Consider the following 19785-nt stretch of genomic DNA (forward strand, 5'->3'; position numbering starts at 1 on the left):
GGAAGCCATCTTTAATGTAGGTGCATATTCCATGCCCATAGCGATCTTGGGGGTCAGATTTAGATGTTAAGTTAGAGTATCCTTTTATTATGAACTCATCTAGGGAAGTGGTCGGCCCTATGCCAGTTTCGCTTAGAAAGAGTAAGTCCAGTTTCGTCTCCTGTAATTGAGATTAAACCTCTGGAAGGTTGGAACGTAGACCCCTGATGTTGGAGAAGGAGACATGGTAGAAGATGGGGCTCTAGGTTTATTCGAGTCTTTTTTTTTTTTTGAGATATTTCATGTTGAGTTTTTGGGGTTTGTGGAACAGGTCGACAGACTTGGTTAGAGTAGGACAGAGAGGGAAAGTAAGAGAGAGAAAGAGAGGAAGTTTTTTTTTTTTTCTTTTGTAGCACATAAGGTAAAGCTGTAACAATTACCCACTAGTATGGCATCGAGAGGCCCCACCAGAAACTTCTGCATGGTCCAGAATCCATTCACCAAATGGCAATACAGCAGCCCCAGTACTTTACACCTGCTGATAGGACAACCTTCTTAGTGGTTAACCAAGGTTCGGGTCTCTGACTATCAGAGTAATGCCAGCCCAGATGAAACGTTTACCTCCAGCACCCTTACTAGTGACGTGGCCACAAGGATAGACATAGAAACAGAAAAATTTCCGACATCTCGGGCTACTGTTCATGAAGTATTACCGACCTGGAAAGCAGCTTTTTCTTCACCTTTTGTCAGAAAAATCACTCATTGGAAATGAGGACTGAGGGACAAAAAAAGGTTACTTTATTTAGAATTATTTCCCTTACATACACTCTTATAGATTACTAGAAGTTTGGAAAAATGATTCTTTAACCTTAAATTGGTACATATTTCGTTGCTCAGGGGAGGTGGTGGGGTACCCAGGTATTTTATCTGCTAACTTAAGTAAAGTAACTGAATTTTTTCAAGGAATTATTTTTCTTATGCTAATTCATTCTTCAAGGAATATGTCTAGAGAAAGGGAATAGATAGGCTGGGCAGAGACTAAAAGAGGTGGTGGAGGAGAAGTGGAACTGAGGGAGAAAGAAAAAAGTTTCAATAGAAACACTTCTAGTTAAAATTTAATCTCTGACATTTAGATAAAAAGTAAAATGAAATAAAATTCACTGTTTTAGATAAGAAAACTTGGCAGGGAGTTTATCCTGGAAATTTAAAAGTATTTCTATAAACATTCTGTTTCTTGAAAACTTTTCTGACCGTCAAAGACGAGAAGTGTCTGCCTGCCTCCTCTCTCTACTCACCTAACGAAGACCTAAAACTCTTGGCAATATAAATCAGTTTACCTTGTGAACATTTTTATTGCAAGAACAAAAAAAAAAAATGTGTGTGCATGTGCGAGGGGTGGATACACGTTTCTGATTTGCGGCAGGATTTTCTTTTTTATGTAAATCGCTCTAGACACGATATAAATCCACCTGATGTAAGGAACTCAAAAAGAAAATATTACTTGAAAGTCAAAAACTATCCAGTAAGTGTTTCTTAACATAGATTCTGGCTCAAAGAACAGCAATTCTTCCCCCTTTGTTAGAGACATCGCTTATAGAATGTGAGAACTAAATGGCAAAATCAGGGAAAGTAGAGTTATGAGACTGCCGAAAGTAAACTTACTAAAGTAACTAAGTAAAGTTACTCTCATCCAGGTTTGACATGAAATTAATTTAACGTGCAACGAGGAGAACCCCACTCCCTCTGCAGGGACACTTTAAAAGAGTAGAAGAATAACTGAGAACAGATCCATCAGAATTCTTTGGTATGAGTATCTCAGGTGATCAGTAATACCCACCTCCTTCTGAAAAAGGGACGGTAATATTTAGGAATATCTGGGATTGAACTGAACAAAATCTCATTCAGATAGAAGCCCCCCACCTCCCACTTCCTCTCCTTTCTGCTAGTGAACCAGACCCTAGAATCAGAATGTGTCAAGATTTATCTTTGGTTGGTATAAAAAGATCTTTGTGATTGCTGGCCTTTGAAGTGTTGCCATAGATTGTCATGTAGTCTGCATAAATGTCTACGAATGATCTAAGAATGTGATTTGGGAGATCATTAATGATCAGGAACAGAGTTGGACCCAGGATGAAACCCTGAGAGACACCAGCATTAATACAGTGAGTTGCTGATTTCTGTCCATCAATGACTACTCTTATAATGTAACTCTCATATTGTTAGTCATGTTTTTGATGAGTAACAATTTAAAAATAGAATCATCTTCATTTGTTTTATATATAAATGTTTGTATGTCCAGCTAAAACTGGACAAAACACACAAACACCCACAAAGTATCTTTTAATCGGCCTAATTCTCGATGTTGTTGCGGACCAGGATATAAAATACCCTAACTCGCTACAAGAAAATAATGAAACGAATGGAATTGAAGGAAACAAAAACTCAATTGATGGATAAGATAAACGTCGTTTATTTACTGTTGAAAGAATGAATGTTTTAGATATAACAGGTGTTCATGTCCACGAGGGTGTAACCATCGTTTGTTGCGGGATTGGTATTATAGAAGGAAAAAGAAAATGTGTTTTCATCTCACGTTCGGGTCACTATCATTTGTTTGTGCGTGGGAAAAGAAGTGAGTAATATAGTAGAAATGAATGATAGTCCAGCGTGTAGACAAAGGGTTGACATCAGTTAAACTGTGCGCCATGTTAGCCGTCAGCTACGCGGTGGGTTTCTCTGGCACAAGTAGTAGATAGAGAGAGAAAGAGTGTACGTGCTGTCTGTTGGCCTTTTGTCCCACATAGTAGTAAATGGTGTGAGGTACGTGGTCGGTCCGTAGACTGACCAGCTTGAAAGTTGGTCCTAAAAGGGAAGAAGCCGCTTGTTGCTCTTTCTTTTATAGGTGTTTCCGGTGGTCTTTTGCGCATGTGTGGATTTCCTTTGAAAGGAAGTGATGTCATCCTTGTGTGCGTACGTGTATGTGTGTTCGTTAGCGTGTGTGTATATACACGTGAATGTGAGTGTATGTATGCAAACGTGAATATATGTACGTGTGTGGACGTGGGCGCATATGTTTGTGTGCGCGTATGTATATGACAAGTAATATAGCTTGAAATATGAACGCGTATTTTTGTGTGAGACTAGAAATAGCTCGCGCAATGTATACGATCTAAAATTAACATTAAGAAATGAAAGTTCATTACTTGGGGGTTCATGTTATCAATCAGTACATACATCTTTTAATGCTATCATATAAAGGAAAGTAAGTCTGATTTTTTTTGGTCCTCTGACAAAAGGAGGGTGGACCTGTAAATTCATCCTTGTCTGTTCGTCTGTTCGTACGTTTCTCAATAACTATGCCTTGGAATTTTTTAAAATTTTGCACAAACATTAAACATGATAATAGTAAAAAAAAGTAACAGATTTTCCAGGAAAGCTCTGGTTGCCCCCCTAGGGGTGCCTTTCGGGTTAAAATGGTTAAAATTGACACTTTTGTGCTTATTAAAATAAATTGATGCCTTGGATTTTTATAAAACTTTCTAAAAAGTTGTAACTGATTCCTATATAATTTTGTTTGTCTATACTTCGTGATGAGTCTTGGATGTGCCCCAGGGACTCTTTTAGGGCTAATAAAAACACTCCATTTTTGAGACTATTTTACCATATTTGCCCCAAATTTTCTGTGTATGTCTATTTAGCAGTTTTGCATGGTGTTGAATTCAAATTTGAATGTGTTAAGGCCTTGGAACTTTTGAGGCTAAATGGGGGGGGGCAAATGATGGACTTAGTCATTTCTTTTTTTGCATGGTGCAGAACTCAAATTTACATATGTTAAGACCTAAAACTACGCCGTTTGTTTATTTTCACCAGGCTTTTACATCCCCTGGGGACTTTTGGGGCTGAATTAGGGGGGGGGGATGCTGAACTTGGTCATTTTTTTATGCCTCGTTCACTGTGCACTCATGAGAGACCATGCATGCTTCACTTGTTTTTTTATCACAATTAGTTCCCTTAACCTGGCTTGAGTTGTGTGTGTGTGTGTGTGTGTGTGTGTGTGTCCAGAGAGAGGAATGGGCTAAGCAAAAATAAAAGAAGTTTGGTGGAAGAGAAGGAAACAGGAAGGAGAGTGATGAATAGAATCTGTTATACTTTTGCCCCCCGGGCAGTGTCAGGTAGCCCTGCTAGTTTGCAATAAGAGTTTTAAATAAACTTAAGTGAATTGTGATTCATGTAGTGATAGTTTTGTTTATAGCCCGTTACATAATCTCGAAAAATTACATAACATTGCACAGGGTCTTGCTAGTAATTTATAATTCCTGAGCAAATGGATCATCACTTTTTTATTTGTTGTTTAATTATAAACAATTTCTTTTTGTTTTGTTGAATTAATTTTGCTCAAAGTTTGAAATTTTTTTTTTTTTTTTGATAAGAACTTATGAAAGTTAAATAGAATGACCTCTTGCAATGAATTTAATATCAGCAGTTTTAAATTACTTCATTTTTAAAAAGAATTCGGTTTCTTGTATGTCTGCTGCTAAAAAAAAAATACTAAAAGAATTTAAAAGAAGTTTCTTGAATTTAGGAAGAAATTCCTCTCTTTTAAAAAAAAAAAAAAAAGCTATGATACCATTTTTTTTTTTTTCGTTTTGTTTTTTATTAATATGTATTTTTGCTTAACGTGTCTTGCTTTAAATTTTTTTTTATATAATTTACTAACAGGACACTTTTCCTGGCGTTGTCTGGGAAAGTATATTAACTCAATTCTGGGCCTCATTGTTGACCTATTAAATTATTTGTTGCTTATGATTGTTCCAGCACGAACACAAGAGTAGATGTAAAATGTTGAAGAATTAAATAATATTAAGTTTAAAGAATTATAGTATAGTTTTACACAAAATAAAATTAATTTCAGGTTCTTTTCAATTACTGCAAAAGTATGCACATTTGAACTATAGTATAACACACGTTTGAGGAAGGCAGATTTTTCTGAAAAATACAACATGGAACTCCCTTTTACTTACTGACGCAAGTAAAAACACAATGCAAGTATAAAATCCATATATCTATCAAAATGAGAATGTGTGTGTGTGTGTGATTGAGGACACTTCTCAACCTATATACTCAATGAATTTTTGATCTACAGACTTGAAATTTGGTATATAGGATATTCAGACATGTGGAAAATTTCTTTAATCTGTTTTCATCCAGAAAAAGGGCTGCTAAGGGGGTCAACGATGAAAATTGGTACGTGAGAGTTATCAGATTTTTATGTTTGCTAACTATTTCATGAATGGGCGATGCACATGCATGAATGATTCACACACATTACAGATTACTTATGTTAAAAGTAGTTTGAAGACACCTTTTAAAGAATGTGTCATGCTGGTTTAATGGTTATCGTACTTACTGCTTTTAGATTTTGGTTTTGATCTCAGCTCAAGTATTTTTTATTTTTTACTTACAAGAAGTGAACTGTTTAGAAAAAAAGATGATAATTACATGCACATGTCTCTACTTCTTTCCTTTTTATTTTTACTTCATTCTTTTAAAGAGATGTAACGTTACATTTAATACTGGGCAACGCCGGGCACATATAAGATAGTGTCACTGCAAGTAAAATGGGAGAAAAATAAAAACACAAAAAAAAATTTTTTTTTTTAAATCTAAGAAAAAAGAAATTTGAATGTAGAGACTAGAATGATGTTATTAAAGGATTGTTAATGCTTGGGAAAATGTATTTAAACTTGGGCTTAGGGAATAACCAAAAGTCACAAGGAGCAAAGTTTGGACTACATGGAGGGTAAGTAACTGTCTTGATGCTCATCTTGGTCTGGACAACGTTCTTTCTTTTTGATCTTCTCTGAGCACCCTTGAGACAAACATTGTGCAAATCTTCCACATCTTCAGTTCTTTGCGAATAATTGTGTATACAGTTCCCACACTGACATCAAACTGTGCACTTATTGTCTCTATAGACACACAACGGTCCTTATCCATGAAATTGTTTATTTGGCCAATCAACTCTGGTGTTATGACTTCCTTACTCTTCCCACACCTCTCATCATCCCTCACAGATTCCTTGTCTTCCTTGAATCTCTTATGCCACACCAAAACTGATGCTTGATTCATACAAGATGATCCAAAAGCAGTCTGAAGCATTCCATACATTTCTGTGGCATTTTTTCCAAGTTTAAAACAGAATTTTATTGCATATCGTCCTTCTAAAGTGTCCTCATGGTCAGATTCGCCAGTTGTGACAATTAAGCTTTAGTAGGGTGTATTCCAATTCCTGCTGTAGCTGTTCATTTGAACCTAAAATCATAAAAATTGGTCAGTCATCTCATAAGATGTATAGCAATAACATACTGAATTTTCAAGAGTCTACAACAATTTTAAATGTCTGCACAAAAAAGTCTAGAAACTTATTGGAGGTACCTCATCATTTTTTGCACATTTGAAAAATAAAATTGTCCTGAGAAGAAAACTTTTTGTCACAGTAGAAAAAATGTTTTCAACTTTCATAAAACCATACTTGTTGATAATGAGTTGACCATACTTATGAGTTTATCGGTTAACTATTTACACGCAGATCCTCCTCTCTCTCAATGATCCCTCAGCAATGAGGATTGTGGTTGTGTTCTGGATTTTGGTGTGTGTGTGTAGGTGGCTGACAAGGCCGATCCTGGCCTTAAACTGCCTTTCACAGTGTGGGCAGGTAGTTCAATTTCAATTCAGGCTTGGCTCAGGGTGTTCTTCTATCTTCGGCCTCTTTTTCTTCTTGAGATCCACATGTTGGTTGGCCTCAGAATTGTTTGTACCTTTAACGATGGTGAGCCACCAGGTTTGCCTGGGTCTCTCATGCACATGTATTTATCAAGTTTCCTTTAAGAAGATCCTTCTGACCCTTTTTCTGGCTTCAAGTCCACTTTCCTTCTTTTAGCTGCCCACAGAAGAGTTATTTTGGCAGCCGGGAATCTGACATCCTGATAGTGTGGCTAGACTACCTCCGCTAGTTCTTAATGATGATGGCTTCAATGCTAGTGGTGTTGGCCTCCGAGAGATGTCCAGAATGCTCCATAGGTAGCATTATTGGAATTTCTCCAGCACCTTGAGGTATCGGTGGTATGTCATTTAGGTCTCTAAGGCCTATAGAAGCGTTCGGAGCATGACAACTTTGTATACAGCCATTGTGGTATCTGTCTGGATGTCTGTCTTGAAACACACAGGTTTGAAGATTGACATAGGCGCTTTTGGTGCATTTAGGCAGCATTGAACTTTGTCTTCGATCTCGGCGTTGGATGACAGGGGACATCAGAGGTATAGAAAGTGATCCACGTTCTCCAGAGGTTTGGTGCTGATGGTGAGGGAAAGAGCTGCACCATTGGCCTTGTCCCCAGGTTTTGGTTGGTACATGATCTGAGTCTTTGTTGGGTTAAATGGCAAGGCTGAGCCAGGTATAGGCATGGTTGAAAACATTCAAAATCTACTGCAGATGGATGCCACACATTTGTCATTAGCATACTGGAACTTCATCGGGAATGTCACTGAGGTTTTGTTTCATGCATCAAATTTCGTTTTCATTGTCTTCAGATTTCGACCATCAAGTGGTGATCCCTCTGCATGCAGTTTTCCAGATGGAAAATCTGAGGCAGGCTTTGTTTCGGGCACCTTTTCTAGTCTCCTCCCCATTTGGGGTGACCAGAGTAGATCCTAAAGAGGGCTACTCAGTCTTGGATGTAGCTGCCAAACAGCTTCCTTGTTTTAATCCAGAAGTTGAATGACTGAAACATACATCCACTGCTTTTGTGCGGAATCCTGAATAAAGGTTCCCAGCCATCGTGTTTGTCGCCAGTCGCCGAAAGACTTAAGTTTTTTTGTGTGATTGTTATTCGGTAGTTTGCCTGTGCATGGATTTTTTTTTTTAAGTATACACAATGTTTTATGGCAGATTGCACACCTACCTTCACAAATCCATGTACTGTTTCCAATGGCATGGGGAACCAAGACGACTAGAGCATATGGATAAGTTGCAGCCTTTGTCCATTATCCTGATCGTTAGGATCTGAGAGCTTCTTCTGCCTACGAGCACCATTGAGGATGTTGTCAGAGTGACATAACTCACTCCTCCCTTGCCAAGTTTAGTCTGCCAGTTGAGGTAGTGTGTCATGGTGTGACTGGGATTTTGCTATATCCTTTCTTGGAACCATTGACAAGAAGTAAGTGGCCACCTAAATGCCTACCTTACCCTTCTACCCATATGTGGACTAGGTGTTATAACACTGCTCTGCAAGCATGCTAGAGTGCTGCTGTGCAACACAAAAAGTAATGCCGTCACTACATACTCTCATGTCTACTGTTTTATTTATGTAGATTTTATCATTATTACCAACAATGGAACATTTTGGTTTAAACAAGATAAAATAAATACAAACAAAAGAATCGTTTTTAACATCGGAAAATAGGCACAAATTCATCGATTCCTACCCCCTACCCCTACCCCCGGGCGCAAAAAAAAAAAAAAATTCTGATTTTTCTGATTCCGATTAATTGTCCCAAAACCAATGTGAATATTGATAACCCAAATATTGTCTGTTTTTGTTCACCCTTTTTTTTTTCACTATTCTGGTTTTCTGCATTGCTATCAACTTTCATAAATAATTATTTACCAACAATGCACCCAACAAACTACTATATCCTTTGATATATATATATATATATATATATATATATATATATATATATATAGAGAGAGAGAGAGAGAGATATTAAGTTGATGAAAAATTTCATCTTGAAAATGAAAACTTTTTTTGATGTGAAATATGAATCCAACTCCTGTTCAATCTCCTCTCATGATGTTAACCCTAGGACATCTAAATTGTTTTGTAATTCTCAAAATAAGTGATAATCTGAGGGAGCTAGGTCAAGGGAATATGCAGGGTGGGGTAAGATTTTCCAATCAAATTCTCCTGAGAGATCTTCGGTCAGAAATGCTGTTCAAGGAAAAACATCATCGTGATTAAAGATAACTACCTTTCTGTTGACTAAAGAAGGTCGTTTTCAGGTCAACATGGGTGAGAATATTACAAAAAAATATGAATGATGCTGTAATAATCTGAAAGAAAAGGTTATAAATTAATCATGGTGATATGTAACAACAGCATAAAATAAATGACAATGGTTTAAAATATCCCTTTTACAAACCAAAAAAAATTTGGCCACCGGACTGACATATTTCACCTTATTTTGTTTAAGCTAGGGATGGGGGAATCCTATCGGATGCCAGACATTCACTTGCAACATTTCAACCGAGAGATCTTAAGTGCAATTGTTTGTTTCCTGCACTAGGTTCACAGGGTATATTTGCTAGGTAGTTTTTTAAAATTCTTCTTCATAAGTCTGGTCGCTCCTATAATTACTGGAATGATGGAGATCTTCCTAAGATTCCAGTTTCTTTTCATGTCGTATATAAGACCTTAATGTTTTGTTACTTTTTTTCCTTCTCAGCTTTGTTTAACTCCGCATCATTGAGACAGTAACTTCTAAGTTTGCTTCTTTCTCCTTTTTGTCCTATATCACTATGACAGGTGTAGTAGCCCCCCGATTTCTAGGTATGTAGCTGTAGGAATTGCGTAGTCATAGTGGATTGTGTACGACTTATTTCCCCACCGTTCTTTCTAGTATATGTTCCCAGAACTTGTTGCAACATCTGATCTTCGACTTCTTACAGATGTTCCACTGTGTTGCATTGTACAGTGGCCGTCCTCCAGCGGAACCTTACAACTTAATGTCAGGTGGCTCATGCTCTCTACTTTTTCTATCTATCTCTCTTTCTCTAGCTCTCTTTATCTATCCACCTATCTTTCTCTCTCTCTTACTTCTGAGTGGCAGAATCTGCTCTACTTGTATGTATGTCTATTTATGTAAAAAAAAAAAAAAAGACAATCTTTTTAAATATTATATATAACTCATCAGTGTAGCTAGATGTAGCAAGCCTATTTAAGCCAGAGATTCAAAACACACAACCATATAGATTTATCTAGATTTAGTATATATATATATATATATATATATATATATATATATATATATATTGTTTTGACAAAAACCAAGATTTCAAAAAATGAGTTGATAGCAACAAAAAGTGTATTTCATTGTTAGTTACAATTATTTCAAGACCATTTGGACAAATTCAAACAATATGTCGTTTGAAAATTTTCACAAAAATAGCCTTTCTTCAGATTTATTAAATAAAAAACACTTTAACAATAAAACATTAATAAAAAAAAAACATTTCCTTTATAAGGAAAAGAAAACAAGCAAGAACACTTTACCTCTATCGCATCTTTGCTATTTTTTTAAAGATTTATATATCTACCTATTTTCGTATCTTTATTTAAAAAAACAAACCCAAAAACCGAATTTCAAACTAAATATCTTTTTAAAGATTTATATAAAAGATATTTAGTGTGAAATTGTTTTTTTAACTTTCTCTACTTCCATATTGAGCACTCTTGTACTAACCTCGTTACATTTCACTGGGTACCTTACCTTTGAAAAATAGCAACCTCAAATTATATATATATATATATATATATATATATATATATATATATATATATATATACACACTAAATCTTTTTTGTTACTGTATCACTGACTCAAGTGTTGTAGAATAATGCGACTCCTTGTCTTCTTTGCTCAGTATTTGGTCACTGTTTAGTAAGATGTTGCCTTAACAACCAGTAGCTATAAACCGGAAATGATGTCATCGACCTTCCAACACATGGAGCTGAAACAAGGAAACACACATACATACATACACACATATAAACTTTCCTGAGTTGTACATCTCTTAACACCCTTAGCAAAAAAAGTTACATTTTGAATGAAATCTCACAAGCATATGTCAAAAATGTTTATGGCTCTAAGATGGCCATGTACTCAATAACTTACAAATAACAATCCTTATTCGTTTGTTCATAAACACACACGCGCGCGCGCGTGCGGCGTGTATATGTGTGTATGTGTGTTTATGAATGTACATGCTTTTTCTTTCTTTTTGGTTTAATGTGAGAATTCCCGCCCTTTGTGCATGAGAAAGATTTCGTTTTTTTTTCTCTCTCTCTCTCTCTCTCTGCTATCAGATATAAGAAACAGTCAAAACTACAATATATGCTACTTAAGTGCCAGCCGGCAAACCAACTAGTGGGAAATAGTACATGTTAGTGCACAGAAGTTTGGGTTAGTCATTAGACTGTGGATATTTTTCAGTTGATGTATGTAAGTATTAACAATCGATTTTCTTATCAAACTTATTCTTCTTCTGTCCTTTTATAATCTTTATGGATATATGCATTTTGTAAGTTTTTTTCATGTCTCTCTCTCTCTCTTTCTCTCTCTCTCTTTCTCTCTCTCTCTCTCTCACACACTCTCTCTCTCTTTGTCCCTCTCTATCTAGCTCTCTCTCTATTTTTATACATGTCTATCTCTCTCTCTCTATATATATATATCTATCGCTTTCTCTCGCTCTCTCTACATATATCTTTCTATCTTCATTTTTCTCTCTCTTATATAAGTCTGTATTCCCTTTCTTTTTATCTCTCAAACATTAATTTGTTAGGTTATATTACTTTCTCCTTTGGAATGGACGCGTGAAAAAATTGTAACTTTATTGAATTTTCAGTTTGAAATTAACCTTTATACTATTGATAGGAATATAAGGTTTATGTAATTGAAATACCCTTGTTCTTGTGAGGCTTTACTCCTTCATAAATGGTTACTCATACGTGCTTTGTTGTACTCTGGAATATTTTCTAAGATAATTGTACCCCCCCCTTTTTTTTTATAAGATTTTATTTTCAGTGAACACTAATAGCATTGTTACGAAAACGAGTGCTGCCTAGATTATTGTAGATTGGTAATTCTTTTTCAATTTTTTTTTAAACTCTTAAATTTTGTTGTACATTTTTTTTTTCTTTTTGATAATATTTAGTTACATAGATAAATGTACACGTGTGTGTATATATATATATATATATATATATATATATATATATATATATATATATATATATATATATATATATATATATATATATATATATATACACATTTTTTTTCTCCAAAACCTCTGGCCTTGATGGAGAGGAGACTAAAACTTGTTGATACGGTTTCAAATGATCTGAAATAACAGCAAGGGGAGACTTGATTCCAAATATTTTTCGTATGTTATATCTCCCCTCTTTTGGAAATAGGGTATGATTATGAATGTCTCCAGTATAAAATAACCCTTATACACTGTGAAATTAACTTTATGCATGAAAACCAAAGAGGGGATATATAACATGAGAAATATTTGGAATTAAGTCTCCCCTTGTTATTATTTCAGATCATTTGAAACCATAGCAGCAAGTTTTAGTCTCCCCTGCATCAAGGCCAGAAGTTTTGGGGAAATATCAGATATTTTGTAATTCATATGCAAAACTAAGAAAACAAATGACTATGATTGAAACATTTTATGGCTGTCAAAAAAGTGCCAAAAATAGGCTCTGAATGATAGATGATACCCTTATTGTGCGACCTTAAGGGCAAATGTCACATAACCTATTATACAATACAGATCATTAGCTTTTCAACAAATCTTCATTTATTTAATCCTGATCAATAGTCGCTGAGATTTGAACTTATAAAATTGATATAGATAGCTCTATACTCGTAGCCAAATTGAATATTGAAATGCTCATATCTTTGGTTCTATTGGACGAAACTACACGAAAATTTGTAGACTTTTTAAAGATTATAATACTATTCTATGGTAAAAATTTTATGAGAATTGGTAAAAAAAAGAAGCTATATTTTCAAACCAATAAAATATGCCAAATTTGCCTACATTTGTATATATAGTGTCCTGGCAGCCAGCTTTAGTTTTGCCAGGCCACTAATATCTAAACAAATTGACCCTAAGTTGCCTGAGATTGAATGAAGCTCAACAAACGTTTTATCCCTCCATATTTTATTGTCATCAAAGTTAGTAAAATTGCCATTTTTTAATCAAATTGATAATTGCCCACTATGGTGTATCAGGAGGAAGTTTCACATGCCTTTCCAGTGATCATATGTTGTAGTTTACATTGCACTGTAGAGAATCTATTGTAGATTTTATAAAATTACTTTTACATATAACTAGTCTGGTTGCTCGGGTGTTTGGAGGTGTGTGTTGAGCAAAAAAAAAAAAAAGTGGTAGTAGGCAGGCAGGCAGGCAGGCTCGAATCCGTACCATGAAGGAGGGAAAGAATGTGAAAAAAAAAACCTGACGTCTTTGCTGTTCCGCCCATTGCCAAACCGGAAGTGACATAGGTTTAAATTAAGGCTAGTCAATCAAAAAGAGGGGATGACTTTCAAAAATATCAGCGAAAAAAGCGACCCCCCTCCCTGTAGAAAAGTACCCAGTTGAGGGTGAAGGAATTAATGTTTTTCACCAATTTTTCAATATTTCTCATCCGAAGGGTTGATACTAATCTCGTGAAAACCCATCACTTCTGCCGAAAGTTTTAGGCAGACAGGCAAACATACATACATTTAAACAGACAGGTGAGATTTATATTACAGATGGCTTGACTTAAAACTTAAAATGAAAAAGTCAAGTATCATGGTCAAATTGCACTCTAAACAGAAACCTTTATTTCAAATGCACCGCTGTCTGTCGTATCAGTGCTATAAATAAACATTTGATAAAAGAACATAACTGCCCCCCCTCCAATCTTAAAAATCATACAACATGAAAATAATATTAAAAAATTAAAATTCTTGAAGCGTCATATATTAGAATCCTTCAACCCACTATAAATGATATCGCATTCGAGAAAAGCAATAACGTTCTAAAATGTCTTGCGTAGTTCGTATTGGACAGACTTTAATAGTGTCCACAAACTTATTGATTTTAATACTCAAATTTTTAATCGACCTTTCATCGACTCTATATATCTTAACTTATCGCCGTTTACTGTATATTTTAGTTTTCACTTTTAATTCTCATTTTCGCTTCCTCTGACTTTTATTTCAACACCTGATGATGATTCATGGACGAATCGAAAGCACTCGTGACAGCAACAACTATGGAACTTTTATAAATATTTTTGATTTTGATACAAAAAATATTATACGGAAATCGAAAAATTAAAAAAATTAATCATAAAACAAAGTGTCTCCGTTGCATTTAATATTTGTTTGAATATATATATATATGTATATATATATACTAGCAGGGAGACCCACTGTTGCCTGTAATTGAATGATGATCAACGAATATTTCACACTCCTATAATTTTATTGTCATCGAAATCCGTGAAATCGCTTGGGAGGAAGCTTCACATGCCTCTTAGTTCAAAATAAATGTTATTCTACATTGCACTCTAGAAAAACCTACTGTTTCTTTTATAAATTTTTTTTTATATAAACTTCTTTCCAGTCAATGAAAAAAAAAAAACATTAAAAAGTTTACGTGCAGGGTTTGAACCTACAGACTATCTCCTACAAAAAAAAAAATGTAAATTTTCAAGTCTTATAAAATTCTTTGCAGTTAGTGAAAAAAAAAAATTAAGAAATTTATGCGTTGAGTTTGAACCTACAGACCACTTCATGCAAAAAAAAAAAAAAACAAACAAAAAAAAACATGCTATCAACTTACCCACAGAATTTTCACGGCCCGTTTTTCTATCATTGTTGCTAAGCGGCGACATGGAAAAAATGGCTTTACCAATGATAGATAAATGAAAATAACGGTATCAATTACCAGTAATTATCGGGGGTATTCTGAAAGAAAACTTAACTAAAATCACTCACAGACTTATACACTAAAGTTCTGTAAATTTTAAAGAAAATCTGTTCCGTCATTTCAGAGTTTATAAGGAACGAACTCACACATGCACAAAGTTGCATTTATATAATTATAGATATATATATATATATAGGAAAAATATGTTTATTCAATTATGTTTCACCTTTTATTTATACTAATCCTTAAATTAACGAAGCTCAATATAACTACAGAGCATATAAAAATCAATGCCAAAAGTCTATATTCCAGATTCTTAGATATTGCCCATCTTACTGTTTATTTCTTTCAGCATGTTAAAATGTTCAATTCTTGACAGCACCTGTTTCGTAGTGCAGAACCGATCATATGATTATTATAGTAATTTTAAAAAATCTTTCCTACCCAGATTCATAAGAAGAATAGGAACTTATCAACTTAAAAATAAAATAAAATGATTACGTACATCTGAAAAATCAGAAGATTAGTTGCAATTGTTTTTTTTGTGATATATAAATCTATGCTTCTATAAATTTGGTTTTCTTTGTGTATCATATTAATAACCCTTTTGAATTATTTGGATTCATCGGACTACTGTTCTCATCTTGAGTGTGATTTTCACAAAGTTTCGGTCAATGTAACCTCTGGCTTTCTTTAGGTGTATCTTGTCAAGCTCAGGGAATGTTTCCGCCGAACTTCAGAATTTGGACGGAATTTCGAGCGGAACCATTTTACTTCACGGGGGTAGCATGCTCTTGTTCCATCAGCCATGACTGGATAGAAGTCCTAAGTAATTCACAATTGTATTTTCCGGCCGCCCACACTAAGGATTGAACCTTCAACCTTCAAGAGAATATCATTTTTTACAATTAATCTGGTACGAATTTTAGGAGCCTTAAACCTATTTTATTTCTAGTTGTTTATAATTAATAGTTCCTATAACGTATTAAATTCTATACTAGGTCGACTTAGTAATTGGTTATTCCTCAGCATGTGTACTGCTTCTTTAAGTCGTTTTACTCTCCACCATTCTTCTCTGTCTATAATTTTTACTTTGTTCCATAATGGTTGATGGTTTCTCTTTACCGTCCTGGTATAGTCAGCTATACCTGATTTTTCAATCTCTCTACACACTATAGTTTTTCGATGTTCTTCTAACCCTGCATTTAGTGGATGACAAGTCTCACCTTTGTATAGTTTTCCACATTTACATGGGATTCCATATACACAGTTCTTAGTCATGATTTTTCTGTAGGGGGCTCGACTCTCACAAGCTGTTTCCCGGGGAATTGAATCACTCCTGAATACTGTCCTGATGTCATATGGATTACATATTCGTTTAAGTTTTTCAGATAAGCCCTTCATATATGGTATACAAACTGTGGTGAGTTTCTGAGTGGTGTCCTTTTGTGTCTGGTCCTGATTTCTTGGAGCTGATAGTTCTCTGAATAGTTGTTTCGGTGGAGGGCTTCTCTTAAACTGTCCATCTCCTCTTGATATGCATCACTGTTACTGCATATTGCTTTTGTTCTGTGTTGTAGGCAACGGACGATTCCTTTCTTTATATTATATGGATGGTAGGAGTTGAAGTTTAGGTACTGTCCAGTGAAAATTGGCTTTCAGTATACAGATGACATAAATCTCTGACCAGTGTGGGTTATCAGAACATCTAGGAACGATAATTTGTTCTTTTTCCATTGTATGCTGTACAGTTGGACGGATCAAGTTCACATGGTCTAGTAACGTTCGAACATCTTCCTGATGGGGTCAGAGTGTGAATATGTCATCTACACATCGAAACCACATTGTTGGCTTTAGTGGTGTTGATCCTAATACCATTTCTTCAAAGTATTCCATGTATGCATTGGCCAGTACTGGGGACAATGGTGATCCCATTGCTAGACTTTTTTCCTGCCGATATGTGATACACCTGAAGAAGGTCGGAGGTTACATCGACCAAAACGTTGTGAAAGTCACACCCAAGATGAGAACAATAGTCTGACGAATCCAAATAATACGAATAACCAATCCTTATCTCAAAAATTCAGAAACTTCATAAAAACCCTTTTTTATATTTATTTAAAAAGAAAATAGAACCTTGTTATATATGGTTCATGGAATTGCATTCATCTGCAAAAGATCTTGTTAATTTGCTTATTCTTTTAAACATTCATTTTAATTAATTCCCTATTAGTTTTTCAGTTTTCTTATGGGATGATCATCTTTAGTTAACTATTACGTGTAATTATATTCATGCAGATATTCTACATGATTTATACTTGCGCAATATTTGCTTAAAAAGGTTAAAGTAAATACAAACCTCTTTCTATATATATTTATGTATATGTATTTGTTTAAAAAAATTTTGCCTACCAAACTCCTCTGTCAGTTTATATGACATGAAACTTTATATAGGTATTCGAGCCCATGAGAAACTTTATATTTGAGTTTTAGCCAGGGAAAATCGCTGCAAAAGTGTGAAAATTAAGAAAATGGAATTTGGCAGGTGAAGGGCAAACGACGGCATTACGAATATGCATGCGTAACATAATAGCTATTTGTCCAGGTGTTTAGTTTTAGCCGTGCAGCAAACATGTCTTCATAGCTCAGGCATTAACATCAAAGGAAAAAGTAAATCATAAGCTAAACGTTTTGGTTTCGATTCTCGGTAGTGACGCACAAGTCATTTTTTTTTTTTTTTAACTTTTTAAATTGTTACTATCTATTGATTCCAATATAATCTATGTATATAATAAAATGATCGCAGAAATTTTCCTCTGGACCAAAATACCATAGGTTTGCATCAATAGATGCCACATACAAATTTATTATGTCTGAACTATTATCCATCATTTTATGTAACTTTGGAATGCCGTTTTAAACACATTTAAATCCTATCTTTCATCCTAGGAGAAACATCACAATCGCGAACTTCTTTATGGGAAGTAGTTTGCGTTTTCCCCTCTAAATCTCAAGTCCTCATACCACCACTAGTCTACACTGAAAACTATTATACATATTATACATATACTGCCCTGTCTACCTTCATAACTGGCCAATAAACTCATACACAAACCATTACCTTTCTTTTCCAGTTACAAAAATAATAATTTCTCCCTCAATCAGTTCCGGCTATTCTCATTGGTTGTGATTTAAAAAATCGCTTATTCCGGAATGCACATCTTTATAAATAAATGAACACACTGGACATTAAAAAAACATGACTTCTATCATTTTAACCTAAAACAAACGATTTTAGTCTTTTTTTCCGTTTATATTCTAAATATAATACTACATTTACTATAAGAATTTTTAGTACACTTAAATTTCTGCATGGGCAAACACGCATGTTAGCACTATCTTGTAAGTTTTACAGAACAGTGTGCAAGAGGCTATGTAAGCAAATATATGCAAACATATATACATATAGGAAGGGACAGATAGAGAAAGATGAACGTCGTCATCAGCCCTGCTACACTTTCTCATTCATGCATACCAATACGTTCTAAAGGCGTTAGGGCAGGACAGATAGAGAGAGAGATAAGGGAAAGAGATGAGCGTCATCGTCAGCTGTGCTACACTGTCTCATTCACACATGCCGATACGTTTTAAAGGCATAATTTCAAAGCCCCGTAAAGTCAGAACTTCTATGTGGCCGAGGCGACTAGAATGTTTAGAGTTTTTTTTCACTTACTTTTCCTCCTAGCGTTGTGAGTTCAAGACTGGATGCTGCAGGTAATTTTTTTTTAAATGCTCGATAGAGAACTCAATGCTATTTTCATTTTTGTAAGGGGTTGCTTAGGTTTTTTACATTTCTTCTGCGGACAATTTTTTGGGTGATAGGGAGGGGGGAATACTACCACCAGGACAACGCCAGTTAAGGTTAGTATAATAAGAAATATGAAATCTGCATTAATAAAAATATCATATTTAAGAGTATTTTACAACAGAGCAATGCCAAGCAGTCTGCGAGTATGTATGTGTGTGTGTGTGTGTGTGTATGTATATATATGTATGTGTATATATATATATATATATATATATATATATAAAGCGAAAATGTGTGTATGTATGTGTGTTTGTGTGTCAGCTAAAAACTTTCGACAGACATGACGAAAATTCACAAACGCGGTATCATATTGAAGCCCCATCCTTCGCCCAAAAAATATTGAAAAATTAGCCAAAAACGTTCATTTTTTTACCCCGAAATCGACAATTTTCGACAGGGGGGAGGTCAACAAAAACCGTCCTCTCCTGACAACGACCGGTTCTCCGCATGTGTCAGATGACGTCATGACTTCATTTACTTTAAATAGTTGAAGAACTGACTAAATTTCATCTACGTCGTGTTAGTGCAGTTGGTTAGCGCGTTGGTTTGTTATCTAAACGTTTTGGGTTCGAATCGTGGTGTGAGATGTCTTTCGATTTTTTAAATTTAAATATTGAACCAGTGTTATTCAAGCCATTTTTCACGTAACATTCGTTTTTCTGTTTTTTTTTTTGTTTTTTTTACTTCGCTTATTCTTAGCGACACTTAAAAACATCCGGGTACCCACCGATTTTTTTAATTTTAATATTGAAGCAGGCTTATTTAAGCCATTTTTCACATGTTTTTCTTTTGGTTTTAACGTTCGTTTTTCTGTTTTCTTTTTTGTTTTTTCGATTTTTACATTTAACATCGTTCGTTTGCCTTACGTTAGTTTTTTTGTTCAATGTTTTGATCCCCCCCTCCCCGCCCCGCTTAAGTTTTAACGTTCGTTTTTATGTTTTCTTTTTTTACTTCGCTTATAACAAATAAACCTGGTCATTGACCTCATTTGCTGAATAACTATTGCTTACGTCATTGTTGTTGTTGTAATGCTCTACGACTTCCGTGCGGGCGCCTGTCAATTTGGTTCTTACTTAAATAAATTCAAACATCTTTCAGTAACTCATTCTGGCTGGCCGAACGGTTCATGTTTTTTTCCCCATTTCATTTTCAAACTTCGTTCTTA

The 19785-nt window shown here is 34.9% G+C and overlaps 1 protein-coding gene across 28 annotated transcripts in view; it reads left to right on the forward strand.

Annotated features, from left to right (window-relative positions):
- LOC145249540 (uncharacterized) overlaps nucleotides 1-19785 on the forward strand; it is a 917547-nt gene that overhangs the window by 306379 nt on the left and 591383 nt on the right. For 4 of the 28 annotated variants that reach the window (XM_080111186.1, XM_080111188.1, XM_080111190.1 and 1 more), the window contains exon 1: nucleotides 10758-11259. The exons of 21 other annotated variants lie outside the window; for them this stretch is intronic. The gene's annotated coding sequence lies outside the window, so the exon portion shown is untranslated. Of the gene's footprint in view, nucleotides 1-10757; nucleotides 11260-19785 lie in introns of those variants that run through there. 3 more of the 28 variants (XM_080111187.1, XM_080111189.1, XM_080111191.1) reach the window with 2 other exon arrangements.

Source organism: Euprymna scolopes, chromosome 28 (genome assembly GCF_053919585.1).
Source record: "Euprymna scolopes isolate OS-2025 chromosome 28, ASM5391958v1, whole genome shotgun sequence".
Lineage (NCBI taxonomy): Eukaryota > Metazoa > Mollusca > Cephalopoda > Sepiida > Sepiolidae > Euprymna > Euprymna scolopes.